Source organism: Erythrolamprus reginae, chromosome 10, assembly GCF_031021105.1.
Source record: "Erythrolamprus reginae isolate rEryReg1 chromosome 10, rEryReg1.hap1, whole genome shotgun sequence".
NCBI classification, from domain to species: domain Eukaryota; kingdom Metazoa; phylum Chordata; class Lepidosauria; order Squamata; family Dipsadidae; genus Erythrolamprus; species Erythrolamprus reginae.
The window spans coordinates 35,355,059-35,370,991 of NC_091959.1; the positions used below are offsets into that span (position 1 = coordinate 35,355,059).

General features: G+C 43.4%; 2 protein-coding genes across 2 annotated transcripts in view; one reads left to right on the plus strand and one right to left on the minus strand.

Moving 5' to 3' along the window:
- RSPH14 (radial spoke head 14 homolog) overlaps nt 1-15,933 on the minus strand; it is a 104,670-nt gene that overhangs the window by 16,466 nt on the left and 72,271 nt on the right. The gene's annotated exons all lie outside the window — the stretch shown is intronic.
- The window catches only part of GNAZ (G protein subunit alpha z), a 67,990-nt gene that overhangs the window by 903 nt on the left and 51,154 nt on the right, over nt 1-15,933 (plus strand). The gene's annotated exons all lie outside the window — the stretch shown is intronic.

Consider the following 15,933-nt stretch of genomic DNA (forward strand, 5'->3'; position numbering starts at 1 on the left):
TGGAATAGAATAGAATTCTTTATTGGGCAAGTGTGATTGGACAAACAAGGAATTTGTCTTGGTGCATATGCTCTCAGTGTACATAAAAGAAAAATATATATTTGTTAAGAATCATGAGGTACAACACTTAATGATTGTCATAGGGGTCAAATAAGCAATGAAGGAACAATCAATATTAATAAAAATCTTAGGATACAAGTGGGAGGATGGGCCGAGCCGGGCCCCAAAGGGCAGCCTCCCTGCCCCCCCCCCCCCCGCTTCTGGATCTGAGCAGCGTCTCCATTTGGCCCTCGTCTGCTTTGCAAAGCAAACCATGTTGGCTTGGATTTCTGGAGCAACCCAGTGCAAGGATGGGGGCGAGGCCGGATCTGTCCTAGGTGTGACAGTAACACCCGACGGGGGTTGTGATGAGTTGGGAAGGCCCTGGAGGAGGAGGAGGAAGAAGAGGAGGAAGGGTTAAGTAGCATCTCTTGGTGATGGCCACTGCTTTTGAAAGCCCCTCCAGCAGACCCTGATGGTTCTTCACTCCCAGTCTCTGGTTTCAGGCAGCGTAAGGCTCCTTTGAAAGGCCTGGGGGACAACGGCTGCCCTTACGTTAGTTGCCATGTTAAGAGCATCTTGTGTCGATGAATGGTTTTCATTGTATGGAGGCACAAATATAAAGCCTCACGTATGGTTCCCTGCACGCTTATTTGGGAGGAAGCCTCACGAGCCCCCTTGCTGGAGATGAATTCTAATAAATATGCAGGGGCTCCGACGGCAATGTTTTAGATGAAGATGTTATAGCTGAATATTCTATGAGCCTGGTTTTGAATAAATCCGATGTATCTCAGATGGAAAACAATGAGAGACGACAGCTTTAAATCCTTCCGGTCAGGGGTGAAACCATTGAAACATACGAGAGTGGAAGTGATCTGTCCAAGGTTGCAATGGCTGGTTCAGACGACTCAGGATACTTTATCCCATGTGATATCCAAAAGCAAATTACGATCCCGGTTATATTTAAAAACTTGAATGCTTTGACGTAATATATAAAGGCAATTAAAAGATACCGGTACCTTTCCTGAAAGATACCAAATTGGGGTAGGAAAAAAACCACCAAATGACTGAAAAGTGTAAAAAAAAAAAGAGAGAGAAAGCAAATATCAACAAATTATAATCTGATTTCCCAGTGCAATGAGTTGCTTTTTCAGAGAATAAAGGTGCCATATGAGGTTAGTACTCAAATCTGAGTACAGTACTAACCTCCTATGCAGTTGCATAGTTGTGAGTTGTTGTTGTGAGCCGCCCCGAGTCTACGGACAGGGGCGGCATACAAATCTAATAATAGATAGATAGATAGATAGATGGATGGATGGATGGATGGATGGATGGATAAATAAATAAATAAATAAATAAATACAAGTTTCCATTTAGAGTGGGCTGGATCCAGCGCGGGGGTGCTTAATAAATAATAATAATAATAATAATAATCATCATCATCATCATCATAATCAATCATAATCATCATAATGTATTAGATTTTTATGCCGCCCCTCTCTGAAGACTCGGGACGGCTTAGATCTGGTTCGCGGAGCCGCCCTGGAAACATTGAAGGACCAGCCCACACTGCCAGACAAAATGCCCCCCCCCATCTCTGTTTTGGGCTGGGACGGCCTCCAGCTAGCAAAAACAGAGATGTGGAGCCTGTATTGGCTAGCAGAGCCCTTAGGGCACCAAAGGCACCCCTGGCAGAAGTGACCTCAAGCTGGCCACACACACCCTGCCCCCCCAAGGTCAAATACAATCCCAATGCGTCCCTCAATGAAATCCAGTTTGACACCCCTGATTTAGAGGCTTATAAAAGTAGACCCAACAGTGCTGTAGAGGCTTCTAAAAGTACTGTAGACCCTATCAGCATCTCAACGCCCAAAATAGACAATAATGAATCTCTGAAAAACCTTTAAGATTTAGCCTACTAACTTAAAGGAATAGTACACAATCCATAGTGCTGAAGTGGGAGGGCTGTCCGGCAAGTTTTAAACCAGTGCAAAGCAGTTCCAAGTGAAGGGCCTGCACGCCTGGGGCACTAAGGATGGAAGGGCAGAGTAGACAAGGTTTTGCCTGCACACTATTGCCTGCAGCATCAACATGCTTCCAGTTTGTGGAGGTGGCTCCTGTGTGTATCAGGTTGGATTTGTAGATGGTTGATTGTTACGGAAAGTAGGGATTCCTGCTCAGGGGAGTTCAAGAGGAGAGCCTGCCTGCAGGAGATCTCAAGGGCTGGAGGGCCAGAGGAGGTCATTTCCCTACTCTGGCTTCGTCACTGGCTGAACACAACCACACTCAACTTGTATTGTTCAGTGGAACTGCAACTACATAGAGGGAGGTATGCAGTGGGGTACCCCAGGGTACCCAACATTTTAATCAATGATTTGGATGAGGGGATTGATGGGGAACTCATCAAATTTGCAGATTCGCAACACTGCAGAAGATTTAAGGTTCAGAAAATCTTGACAGACTTTGTTAGATTGGGTGCTATCTAACAAAATGAAATTCAAGGATGAAAAAAGTCAGGTTCAGAAGAAAAAGATTTAGGGGTCGTGATTTCTGACAGTCTCAAAATGTGTGAACAGTGCAGTCAGGCGGTAGGGAAAGCAAGTAGGATGCTTGGCTGCATAGCTAGAGGTATAACAAGCAGTAAGAGGGAGATTATGATCCCGCTGTATAGAGTGCTGGTGAGACCACATTTGGAATACTGTGTTCAGTTCTGGAGACCTCACCTACAAAAAGATATTGACAAAATTGAACGGGTCCAAACACGGGCTACAAGAATGGTGGAAGGTCTTAAGCATAAAATGTATCAGGAAAGACTTAATGAACTCAATCTGTATAGTCTGCAGGACAGAAGGAAAAGGGGGGACATGATCGAAACATTTCAATATGTTAAAGGGTTAAATAAGGTCCAGGAGGGAAGTGTTTTTAATCGGAAAGTGAACACAAGAACAAGGGGACACAATCTGAAGTTAGTTGGGGGAAAGATCAAAAGCAACATGAGAAAATATTATTTTACTGAAAGAGTAAACTTCCAGCAGACGTGGTAGATAAATGAACAGTAACTGAATTTAAACATGCCTGGGATAAACATATATCCATCCTAAGATAAAATACAGAAAATAGTATAAGGGCAGACTAGATGGACCATGAGGTCTTTTTCTGCCGTCAGTCTTCCATGTTTCTACATTTAGACCAGAAAAACCAAATGCACAGATACAATATATGTGGTACCTTGCTCATTAGTAGTAACTGTGAGAGGGATCTTGGAGTCCTAGTGGACAACCATTTAAATAGTAGCCAGCCGTGTGCAGCAGCTGCCAAACAATGCCAACACAGTTCTAGGCTGCATTAACAGAGGGAGAGAATCAAGATTATGTGAAGGGTTAATACCACTTTATAAGGCCCTGGTAAGGCCACACTTGGAATCCTGCATTGAGTCGTGGTCGACACAATGTAAAAAAGATGTTGAGATTCCAGAAAGAGTGCAGAGAAGAGCGACAAAGATTATTAGGAGATTGGAGGCTAAAACATATGAAGAACAGTTGCTAGAACTGGGTATGTCTAGTTTAATGAAAAGAAAGACTAGGGGCTGGTGTGATAGCAGCGTTCCTATATCTCAGGGGCTGCCACAAAGAGGAGGGAGTCAAACTATTCTCCAAAGCACCTGAGGGCAGGACAAGGAGCAATGGGTGGAAACTAAACAAGGAGAGAAGCAACACTGTTCCTTGACAAAACAATTAATCAATGCAACGACTTGGCTCCAGAAGTTGTGTGTGCTCCAACGCTTGTAGTTTTTAAGAAGAGCATGGAGCTCATCTGTTTGGAACCCATATCGCATCTCAGACATTAACACCCTTGAAAATGTCCAAAGATATTTCACCAGAAGAGCCCTTCACTCCTCCACTCGAAATAGAATATCCTACGAGACTACACTTTCAATCCTGGGCCTAGACACCTTAAACAAGATCTAAGTATTGCCCACAAGATCATATGCTGCAACGTCCTGCCTGTTGGTGACTACTTCAGCTTCAACCACAACAACACAAGAGCACACAACAGATTTAAACTTAATATTAACCGCTCCTAACTTGACTGTAAAAAATATGACTTCAGTAACCAAGTTGTTGAAGCGTGGAACTCATTACCGGACTCCATAGTGTCATCCCCAAACCCCCAACAATTTACCCTTAGATTATCTATGGTTGACCTATCCAGATTCCTAAGAGGTCAGTAAGGGGCGGGTACAAGTGCACTAGAGTGCCTTCCGTCCCCTGTCCTATTGCTCTCCTATATCTCCTCTACCTTTCTTCTATTCCTGTATCTCTTCTTCTATTCTTTCATTGATATGTTCTATTACTATATCTTATTTTCTATTCTTTCTTAGATATATTTTACTATGAGTATCTCCTCTATAACCTTCATCATGTATTTTACTACGTGTATATAGATATATACCCACTAAAACCCTCATTGTGTATTGGACAAAATAAATAAATAAATAAACAAACAAACAAATAAAATAAAAACCATTTGTCTGAAATGGTAGAGGGTTTCTTGCCTAAGTAGGGGGTTGAACTAGAGGACCTCCAAGATCCCTTCCAATTCTATTCTATTCTATTCTACCCTACCCTACCCCCATTTTTAGCCTGTCTGCAGTCTGCCTCCATCTGTTGGTTAGCATCAATGTGATTCCAACGAACAGGTTGGTTTTGTAGATATGGAAGGGCTGGATTCCTCCTCAGGGCAGTCCCTGAACATCCTAATACATGATGGGAAACTGAGCTGCAGAGGGTCCAGCCAGTTAGGCAAAGCGCATCATAGATCAGGAGGTGGGTGACTTTGGGGCATCAAACGGAACGGGGAAGCTGATGAGGACAGCGTGGAGTCGACCCGTTCTTTGCTCTGTGAGAGAATGTAAAAAATGCCAGCCAGGCTATCGAGCGGTTTTATTTTCCGCAGAAAACTCAACTGCTCTTTGTTCCTTTTTCATTCTTGTAATGTAGCCCAGTAAAAGCCGTGCGACAGAGCCTTAATTTAAATATGTGCTTGCGTCACTGACAGTCTCTCTCTCCAAAGGATTCTACTTGCACAAATTGTTTTAATTCTGCAGGTCTGAAAAAGAGAAATTCAGCTGATGTGGTTCTCTGGGTCTTTAGAAGAGGCTGTCTTGATAGAACGGAAAAGCTGCAGCAGGGATTTGAATATCGTTATCCTGGAATAAGAATTATTGTTCGAACAACTTTAGGTTAGGCGTAGCAAGAAGAAATCACGAGCTAGTCTTGAGCTTTTATAGCATATACAGTGGTACCTCTACTTATGAACTTAATTCGTTCCGTGACCAGGTTCTAAGTAGAAAAGTTTGTACGAAGAAGCAATTTTTCCCATAGGAATCAATGTAAAAGCAAATAATGTGTGCGATTGGGGAAACCCCAGGGAGGGTGGAGGCCCTTTTTTCCTCCCAGGAGATTCCTAGAGAGGCCCCACGGAGGCTTCTCCCCGCCTTTTCCGGCCCTACAAAGGCCATTTTTTAAAACAGGTGGGCACCCAGTGATGCTCTGTGAGCTGTGGCATAACCCCGAGGGCTTTGCAGGTATTATGCTTGGCTGCATAGCTAGAGGTATCACAAGCAGGAAGAGGGAGATTATGATCCCACTGTATGGAGGCGCTGGTGAGACCCCATTTGGAATAATATTGTGTCCAGTTCTGGAGACCTCACCTACAAAAAGATATGGATAAAATTGAACAGGTCCAAAGACAGGCTACAAAAATGGTGGAAGGTCTTAAGCATAAAACTTATCAGGAAAGACTTCATGAACTCAATCTGTATAGTCTGGAGGACCGAATGGAAAGGGGGGGACATGATCGACACATTTAAATATGTGAAAGGGTTAAATAAGGTTCAGGAGGGAAGTGTTTTTCATAGGAAAGTGAACACTAGAAGAAGGGGGCACAATCTGGAGTTAGTTGGGGGAAATATAAGAAGCAACGTGAGAAAATATTATTTGACTGAAAGAGTAGCACATGCTTGGAACAAACTTCCAGCAGACGTGGTTGGTAAATCCACAGGAACTGAATTTCAACATGCCTGGGATAAACATAGATCCATCCTAAGATAAAATACAGGAGATAGTATAAGGGCAGACTAGATGGACCAGGAGGTCTTTTTCTGCTGTCAATCTTCTATGTTTCTACGTTACGATATCAATAATAGAAAATATTTGTAACCAATAAAAGAGAATATTTATAAGGCTGAAATGGGGGGGGGGTTTGTCCTTGATGCCCTCTGAGTTTTTAGTTGGTTTTCTTGCAGAAAACCATGACCCAACTAGGTACCATCCCCAGTACGCACCCCACTCCCTTCTAGCCCTGATGGTGTTATATAGTTGTGTCATGAGATGTCTGCAAAAAACACGCAAGCCCAAGGACCACTAAGGATCCCACGGAGAGGGCAAAAGAATAGAATAGGATAGAATAGAATAGAATTTTATTGGCCAAGTGTGATTGGACACACAAGGAATTTGTCTTGGTGCATATGCTCTCAGCATACATTAAATAAAATATACATTTGTCAAGAATCATGTGGTACAACCCTTAATGATTGTCATAGGGGTCAAATAAGCAATGAAGAAGCAATATTAATAAAAATCTTAGGATATAAGCAACAAGTTACAGTCATACAGTCAACATGGGAAGAAATGGGTGATAGGAATGATGAGAAAAACTAGTAGAATAGAAGTGCAGATTTAGTAGAAAGTCTGACAGTTTTGAGGGAATTATTTGTTTAGTAGAGTGATGGCGTTCGGAAAAAAACTGTTCTTGTGTCTAGTTGTCTTGGTGTGCAGGGCTCTGTAGCGACGTTTTGAGGGTAGGATTTGAAACAATTTGTGTCCAGGTACCGCTAGCTGGTTTAGTTTGGTTAAGGGAATGTCCGGTACGATGGTATTGAATGCTGAACTGAAGTCCACAAAGAGGACCCTAGCGTAGATCATTGGAGATTCAAGATGTTGAAGGATATAGTGTAGAGCCATATTAACAGCATCATCTGTTGATCTATTTGCTCGGTATGCAAATTGCAGGGGGTCTAACAGTGGATCCGTGATGGTTTTCAAGTGGGACATCACTAGCCTTTCAAAGGTTTTCATAACTACAGATGTTAGAGCAATTGGTCTGTAGTCATTCAGTTCCTTGATAGAGGGCTTTTTCAGCACTGGGATGATAGTAGAGTGTTTGAAGCAGGAAGGAACATAGCACAACTCTAGTGATTTGTTGAAGAGTTAGCTGAAGATGGGGGCCAATGGTGGCTTCCTTGCTGGGCCTGGGGTGACCGGGTGGGTTTTGTGCCCCTCTTGCGCGTTGTGCCACTTGCCCGTCGGAAGGAGCCCAGCTCAGCTCTGAAGAGGAAATTGCCTTCTAACCAAACGCTGCTCCAGAGTTCAGTCTCCTTTTCCACCCTTGACCCACTTGGCATCCAGACATGAATTCTGCACCGTCAGAGATTCTCTGAATCCAGGTGAAGCGACCTTGTCTCATTTTGGAAAGTGGGTGTAGGGCAGCCCAAAGTTATTCTGGCCTCTGGGGCAGACGGTCTGCATGGCCAAATGCTTTAAAAGGCAGCCGGTGACCCAGATCTGCCACTTCGGGGGCCTCCTGCCATTGGTCTCCTCTCCCAGCAGCTCTTCCGGCTCCACTTATAGGGTGCAAAGCTCTCGTTGCCCCCCTCCCTTCCCTAAGGGCACCTCGAGTCACAAGAAGGCTGCCTGTAATTACTGTAACTACTGCAACGCTTTCTACATGGGGCTACCTTTGAAAAGTGTTCGGAAACTTCAGATTGTGCAGAATGCGGCTGCGAGAGCAATCATGGGCTTCCCTAAATACGCCCATGTCACATCAACACTCCGCAGTCTGCATTGGCTGCCGATCAGTTTCCGGTCACAATTCAAAGTGTTGGTTATGACCTATAAAGCCCTTCATGGCATCGGACCAGAATACCTTCGGGACCGCCTTCTGCCGCACGAACCCCAGCGACCGATTAGGTCCCACTGAGTTGGCCTTCTCCGGGTCTTGTCGACTAAGCAATGCCATTTGGCGGGACCCAGGGGAAGTGCCTTCTCTGTGGCGGCCCCAACCCTCTGTAATCAACTCCCCCCCGGAGATTAGGACTGCCCCCACCCTCCTTGCCTTTCGCAAACTCCTAAAAACCCACCTTTGTCACCAGGCATGGGGTAACTGATTCCCCTCGGCTGCTCCATTTTATGTATGGTTTGTTTGGGCTGTATGGTTGTTTTTAATTAAGGGTTTTAAAACTGTTTTTGCTTTTAAGATTGGATTTGTATACTGTATTGCTGTTGTGAGCTGCTCCGAGTCCTCGCAGAGGGGCGGCATACAAATCTAATAAATTATTAAATTATTATTATTAAATGGTGCGGTTCTAATCCGGATTCTGCAGGACTTGAAATGATATTTATTGTTCAAAATAGGTTTTCTTCCTGCGAGAGGGAAAGATAAGTCTAACATCTGTAACTTATTAACAGAAGTTCTTTCACCTGCCCTTTTCTGTTCTAAATGCTACAGAACCAGCCGTGGATAATCCCCCCCGCCCCCTCCCCGTATATCAATGGGTAATTTTGTCTACCTGGTCCTGAAACCAGGGTTTAAGTTAATTATTTAATTATTATCATATTTGCATACTGCCAGGTTGAATGGGCTCACGGTGGTTTACTGTACAAATAAAACTGGGAAATTATTGTGCAAAGCCTCTTGCAGCCCAGTTTTGCACATTAACTTGGCAGCAAGTCATTCTAGATTAGGGAGGGATTTTGGCTGAATAAGACTTGTGTTTAGAAGTGTGGCTTTTCCTTTGCTCCCATCAGCCCAAATCCAGGCTGGAGGAAAGGGAGCAGAATAACAAAGAGTTGGAAAGAACTTTGGAGATTCAGATGAAGATTAAAAGAGTTGGAAGAGATCTTGTAGGGTCATCTAGTCCATCTTGCCGCTCCGAGTCTTCGGAGAGGGGCGGCATACAAATCTAATTAATAATAATAATAATAATAATAATTATTATTATTATTATTATTAACCGCCTGCCCAAGCAGGAGACCCTACATCTGCCTCTACCTAGGATCAAACTCACAACCTTCTGATTGCGAGGCAAGAGCTCCACCTCGAGGCCACAATCTTCTAGTCCAGCCTCCTCCTCCAACAGGGGACCCTTGACCATTCCGGACCAGTGGCTGTCCAGTCTGGTCTTAGAAACCTCCGAGGGATGGATGCTTGTTAGGAGTCGGGGGTCAAGTTGTGCGGCTGGGGAACTTGGTGGAGCTTTGCTCCTGGAGTGGCCGCACAGGTGGCCTGGCCTTTTCAGCCTTTAGCATGGCCTTCAGCAGGGCTTGTGAGGACCCCCTGTTGAAGCAGGTCTGTGCTGAGGGCTGCGGGGACAGAAGGAAGCCTGGGGGCCCCACAGGGCCTGCGGATCAGGGGCCTTGAACCTAGGGACTTTTCTGGCTGAAATCTGCCCGGTTTCCGTTGGTTGGCTTGCATTTCCCAAATGGCAATTTACAAAGGATTTTGGAATGAGTGACTTGAGATGCTACCTGGGCCGTGTTTGTGTGAATGTGGGCTTTTTGGGCAGAACAAAGTACAGTGGTATCTCTACCTAAGAACGCCTCTATTTACAAACTTTTCTAGATAAGAACCAGGTGTTCCAAGATTTTTTTGCCTATTCTCAAGAACCATTTTCCACTTACAACCCGGGATTCTGAAACTGTAACTGGAAAAAGTAGGGAGAAGCCTCCCTGGGTCCTCTCTAGGAATCTTCTGGGAGGAAACAGGGCCAGAAAAGGTGGGGAGAAGCCTCCGTGGGGCATCTCTTGAGAGGAAATGGCTGGAAAAGGCGGGGAGAAGCCTCTGTGGGGCATCTCTAGGAATCTCTTGAGAGGAAACAGTGCTGGAAAAGGCGGGGAGAAGCCCCTGTGGGGCATCTCTAGGAATCTCTTAAGAGGAAACAGGGCCAGAAAAGGCGGGGAGAAGCCTCTGTGGGGCCTCTCTAGGAATCTCCTGGGAGGAAACAGGGCCTCCACCCATCCTGTGGTTTCCCCAATCGCACACATTGTTTGCTTTTACATTGATTTGTATTGGAAAAATTGCTTCTTCTTACAAACTTTTCTACTTAAGAACCTGGTCATGAAATGAATTAAGTTCGTAAGTAGAGGTACCACTGTACAGCCGAAAGAGTTGCCTGAAAAATGGCCTTGGCCGGATTGGCCCCACGTGGACATTTGCTTCTTCAGTGTGACCAGTTTCTTCCAGTTCTAAGGAAGAAGAACGGGCACTCCCTTTCAGACCAAGCTCTCAGGGTCAGCTGCCTGCCTGTCCCGTCACGTTACCTAGAAAGTGGGTCTGAAATTGATTCATCACAGCAATAATGTTTTATCACAGAGAAAAATCAAATTAACATTGGAGGTAGGAAAATCGGTGGAGTGTAAACACTGCACGATTTTCAAGGCACAAAGATGTTTTGAGTGTTAAAGTGGGGGGGAGCAGATAGAGCAAGGATGAGCAGTTTTATCTTTACAAGGTGGGAGATAAGAGTGTGATTGCAAATTAGCTTCCACTTTTGGAACTGTTTGCGTTTTTAAATTTATCCCATTATTTGTTAGGCCCAAGAAATCAGAGAATTGGAAGGGACTGAATTATAGTTGCAGGTTTGTAGACAGTAATAAAACTTTTGCATCCTTGTTGAGAACCACTTTAGCAGATCCAGCCTGAACCCCAAATAATCCCTAAGCCCTGCATAGCATTCCTCTAACTCCATTGGAGCTTTCTTTATGTATGTTTCTCATACCGGATCGTTTCCTATTTTGGTGTTATATATCAATGTCTTTTATCAATCTTTTACTCTCATCAGTTCAAATTGCTTTGTTATTTTTCAAAAATGACTTTTCTAAGATAGGGGAATACAGTGGTACCTCTACTTAAGAACGCCTTTACTTAAGAACTTTTCTAGATAAGAACCGGGTGTTCAAGATTTTTTTGCCTCTACTCAAGAACCATTTTCTACTTAAGAACCTGAGCCCAGAAAAATTTCCCAGGAAATTTGAGAGCGGCATAAAAGCCCGGCCAGTTTCCTGCCATTCCCTCTTTAATCCTGGCCATCTCGGGCTTTTCTGGGCTGCCAGAGGAGCCTTTCGGTGGCGCTTAAGGAGGCTTTGGCAGCCCAGAGCGAACAAAGCATTTTCCTTTCTCTGGCCGCTTGGAGAGGGAATAAACCTCTGCCAGTGCCCAGAGAAAAGAAATGTTCCCTTCGCTCTGGGCAGCCACTGTCCTCTTCTTCTTCCTCCTCCTCCTCCCACCCAAATTCTGAGCTTTTATTTCTTTCCTAATGGGTTTGCACGCATTATTTGCTTTTACATTGATTCCTATGGGAAAAATTGCTTCTACTTAAGAACTTTTCTACTTAAGAACCTGGTCACGGAATGAATTAAGTTATTAAGTAGAGGTACCACTGTACTAGCAGGATTATTTAGTTTGTTTTCCACAATTCTGGGAGTTCTTTAAGCAAGAGATGCAAGTTCTGAAAGCCAATCTTTCTAACTTTTTTCAATAAACACAACAGGAAGTTTCAGTATTTTCCAGAAAAAAAATTGTTGATAAATATTATTGATTGATTGATTGATTGATTGGATTTGTATGCCGCCCCTCTCCGGAGACTCGGGGCGGCTAACAGCAATAATAAAACAACGTACAATAATAATACAATACTAAAAACGATTAAAAACCCATTAATATAAAAACCAAACATACATACAGACATACCATGCATAAAATTGTAGAGGCCTAGGGGGAAAGAGTATCTCAATTCCCCCATGCCTGGTGGCAGAGGTGGGTTTTAAGAAGCTTACGAAAGGCAAGGAGAGTGGGGGCAATTCTAATTTCTAGGGGGAGTTGGTTCCAGGGGGCCGGGGCCGCCACAGAGAAGGCTCTTTATAGGCTTACAACTCAAGTTGAATTTCAGAAAGAAATTTAAAGGATGAAAATTCAGAGGAATCTTTATTCAAAGATCTCTCCAGATAAACGTAAAGAAAAGGGGAGCCAAGCTAGAATTTCTAGAAACCAAGCTGGGTAAAAACAACCAGAAATTTAGGCACACACCAGAAGAATTCAGTAAGGCAGCTTAAAAAAATTATTTGATATGAATGAATTTTTGAAAGTTCTAAAAATTGATAGGATAAGTTGCTGGAGAGTTGGATGAAAACAACTGCTACATGACCTATTTGTAAAACAGTAAAATTACCTTTCCTCAAAAGAAAAAAAATATTACTGAATTTAAGAACCCTATTGTTCTGTTTGGGTCGTATGTGACCCAAAGCCAAATTTGAGACCCTGTAAAACATTTACCTGGCATATCTGAAACTTGAAATTCCATGACTTTGTGTCATTTTAGGGGTTCGTGAAAAGTCACACTTGTACTGTTCGGGTCGTACTGTTTGGGTCGTATACGGCCCGGACCAAAAAAGGTTTATTTTAGGTACTTAAATTTGGTCTTTTTGAAAACATTTTTCACTGGGATACTAATTTGAACTTTTCTGAACACAATGAAAGTAAAATTGAGATGAAAAAAATAATGCTTATATTTTTATTTTGCTCATAAATGCCTGCCCCTAGCATTTTTTGTGAATTTATTTTCAATTTATAGATAGTTTAGCCTGCAAATTGCATACAATTTTGCTATATTTGATGTTGGATTACTAGTTTGAACATTTCTGAACATAATGAAACGAAAATTGAACTGAAAAAAATTTGATGCTTATTTGTTTATTTTGCTCATAAAAGGACTGCCGCCCCCGTTTCCCCCCCAGTATTTCACTTTATATATATTTTTTAGATTCCTAATTCCAAATACTACTGTATATGGAGAGAAATATTTTTCTGAAGAGAGGGATTTTTTTTCCAGGCTAACTTAATTTCTGAAACTGAACTCCAGTGTGGGAGGCAAGTGAAGCACTTGTGAGAGATTGTTGATCTCTCTTGTACTCATAAAGCCACGGAAAGAAGCCTTGTTAGGCCACAGCTTTATACATGGAGTTGTGCCATATCTGAAACTTGGGATTTAGCATTTATATCTAAATTTAACCTAAAGTCTGAATGCTAGCTGCAACTTTTCCCCCTTCTTACACATTCCTAAATAAGAAACTCAAGTTTCTAAAGATGCATCTGAGATTTATTGACTATCCTCCTACCCCCCCTCTTATTTTTTGAATGAATTACTGATTTTTTCCTTGGGGTGTCATGACCTGATCTGTTAGTAGAGAGAGTGTTCACACCAGTCGGTTGCTATGCCAGATATCGGTCTCTGATTGCCTTCCAGCTCCTAGATTTGTATGCTGCCCCTCTCCGCAGACTTGGGGCGGCTCACAACAGTAATAATAACAACAATGCCATTGTTGTGAGCCGCCCCGAGTCTGCAGAGAGGGGCGGCATATAAATCCAATAAATCTAATCTAATATGGCAATGTAACAAATCTAATTTTTTTTTAAAAAAACCATCTAAAAACCCGTCACTTAAAACCATACAACACAAGCATACCATACATAAAACTATATAAGCCTGGTGGAGATATCTCAATTCCCCCATGCCTGGCGATACAGGTGGGTCTTAAGCAATTTATGAAAGACAAGGAGGGTGGGGGCAGTTGATTCCAGAGGGCCGGGGCTGCCACAGAGAAGGCTCTTCCCCTGGGGCCTGCCAGTCGGCATTGTTTAGTCGACGGGACCTGGAGAAAGCCAACTCTGTGGGACCTAACCAGTTACTGGGATTCGTGCGGCAGAAGACGGTTCCGGAGGTATTCTGGTCCGATGCCATGTAGGGCTTTGTAGGTCATTACCAACACTTTGAATTGCGACCGGAAACTGATCGGCAGCCAGTGCAAGCCACGGAGTGTTGGAGAGACGTGGGTGAATCTAGGTAACCCCACGGTAGCTCTCGCGGGCGCATTCTGCACGATCTGAAGTTTCCGAACACTTTTCAAAGGTAGCCCCATGTAGAGAGCGTTGCAGTAGTTGAACCTCGAATGAGACAATGAACCCATCCTAGGCCCTTGTATCCACCAGTGGTTCCCTGGCGGCCCATTTAAGAGTGGCCTGGTCTCCTCTTAGCTAAACAAAAAAAGCATATTCCATGCTTGGCATGATTAGAAAGGGAATCAAAAATAAGTCAGTAAGTGTTGTATTGCCTCTGTACAAATCGATGGTGAGACCACACTTGGAGTCCTGTGTACAGTTCTGGTCACTGCACCTCAAGGATAGAATGGAACTGGAAAAGGTGCATAAAAGGGCAACAAGTAGGATCAAGGAAATGGAGCCCCTCCCTTATGAAACCAGGTTGCAATGCCTTGGTCTCTTCAGCCTTGAAAGACGGCGTTTAAGGGTCGAAATACATAAAATCATGTACGGGATAGAAAAGGTGGATAGAGAAAAAATATTTTCTCTTTATCGCACAATACTAGGATGAGGGGGCCCTCCCTAAACTCATAGGTAAGAAAGTGAGGACAAATCAAGGGAAATATTTCTTCACCCAGAGGGTCCTTGGTTGATGGAATTCATTTCCAGAAGAGGTTGTGACAACTGTCAGCCTGGATAGCTTCAAGGCAGGATTAGATGGATTCATGGATGCCAAGTGTATCATAGGTGATTATTGAAACAGATGTCCATCTGCCGCCCCTATGTTGGTTGAGGCAGGCAGGGTTCACTTGAGTACCATTTGTTGGGGGTCAAGGGAAAGGGAGGGTTTTGCCTTCTCTTTTTGCTCAAGATCCCCAAGGACAATTGGTGGACCACTGGGTGACACAGAATGCTAGACTTGATGGTCTTTGGCCTGATTCAGCAGGGCTCTTCTTAGGTTCTTATGTAACAGAGCCGGGGTGGCGCAGCAGGTAGAGTGCTGTACTGCAGGCCACTGAAGCTGACTTGTAGATCTGAAGGTCAGCCGTTCAAATCTCATCACCGGCTCAAGGTTGACTCAGCCTTCCATCCTTCCGAGGTGGGTAAAATGAGGACCCGGATTGTGGGGGCAATAGCCTAGTTCTGTTAAAAAGTGCTATTGATAACATGTTGTAAGCCGCCCTGAGTCTAAGGAGAAGGGCGGCATAAAAATTGAATGAATGAATGAATGAATGAATGAATGAATGAATGAATGAATGAATGAATGAATGAATGAATGAATGAATAAATAAATGGGTTCCTCTGCAGAGCTGCTCGGAGGACCATTCTAACCATCCATTATTGGGTTATGCCGCGAGTTGCCAGAGTCAGCTTGGAGTTGGGGAGCATCTAAATCAGGGCTGTCAAACTTGCATCCCGGTTTAGCGAAGGGGGAAAAAGTTCACGATACGTCACGTGATGCTGTCGTGATGACGCGAGTTTGACACCCCGGTCTAAATCAAATACCTTTTTTTTTAAAAAACCCTCTTTTATAATCACTGTTACTGTCTTTGTTTTTGTTCTTTTAAACTTTGCATTCATATTTTATGTCTTCACTTTGACAGTTATAACACTTAGCTTGCAGGGATAAATAAGCCAAGGGTTAAATAAGGTCCAGGAGGGAAGTGTTTTTAATAGGAAAGTGAACACAAGAACAAGGGGACACAATCTGAAGTTAGTTGGGGGAAAGATCAAAAGCAGCATGAGAAAATATTATTTTACTGAAAGAGTAGTAGATCCTTGGAACAAACTTCCAGCAGACGTGGTTGATAAATCCATAGTAACTGAATTTAAACATGCCTGGGATAAACATATATCCATCCTAAGATAAAATGCAGAAAATAGTATAAGGGCAGACTAGATGGATCATGAGGTCTTTTTCTGCCGTCAGTCTTCTATGTTTCTATGTTTCTAAGATAGAAA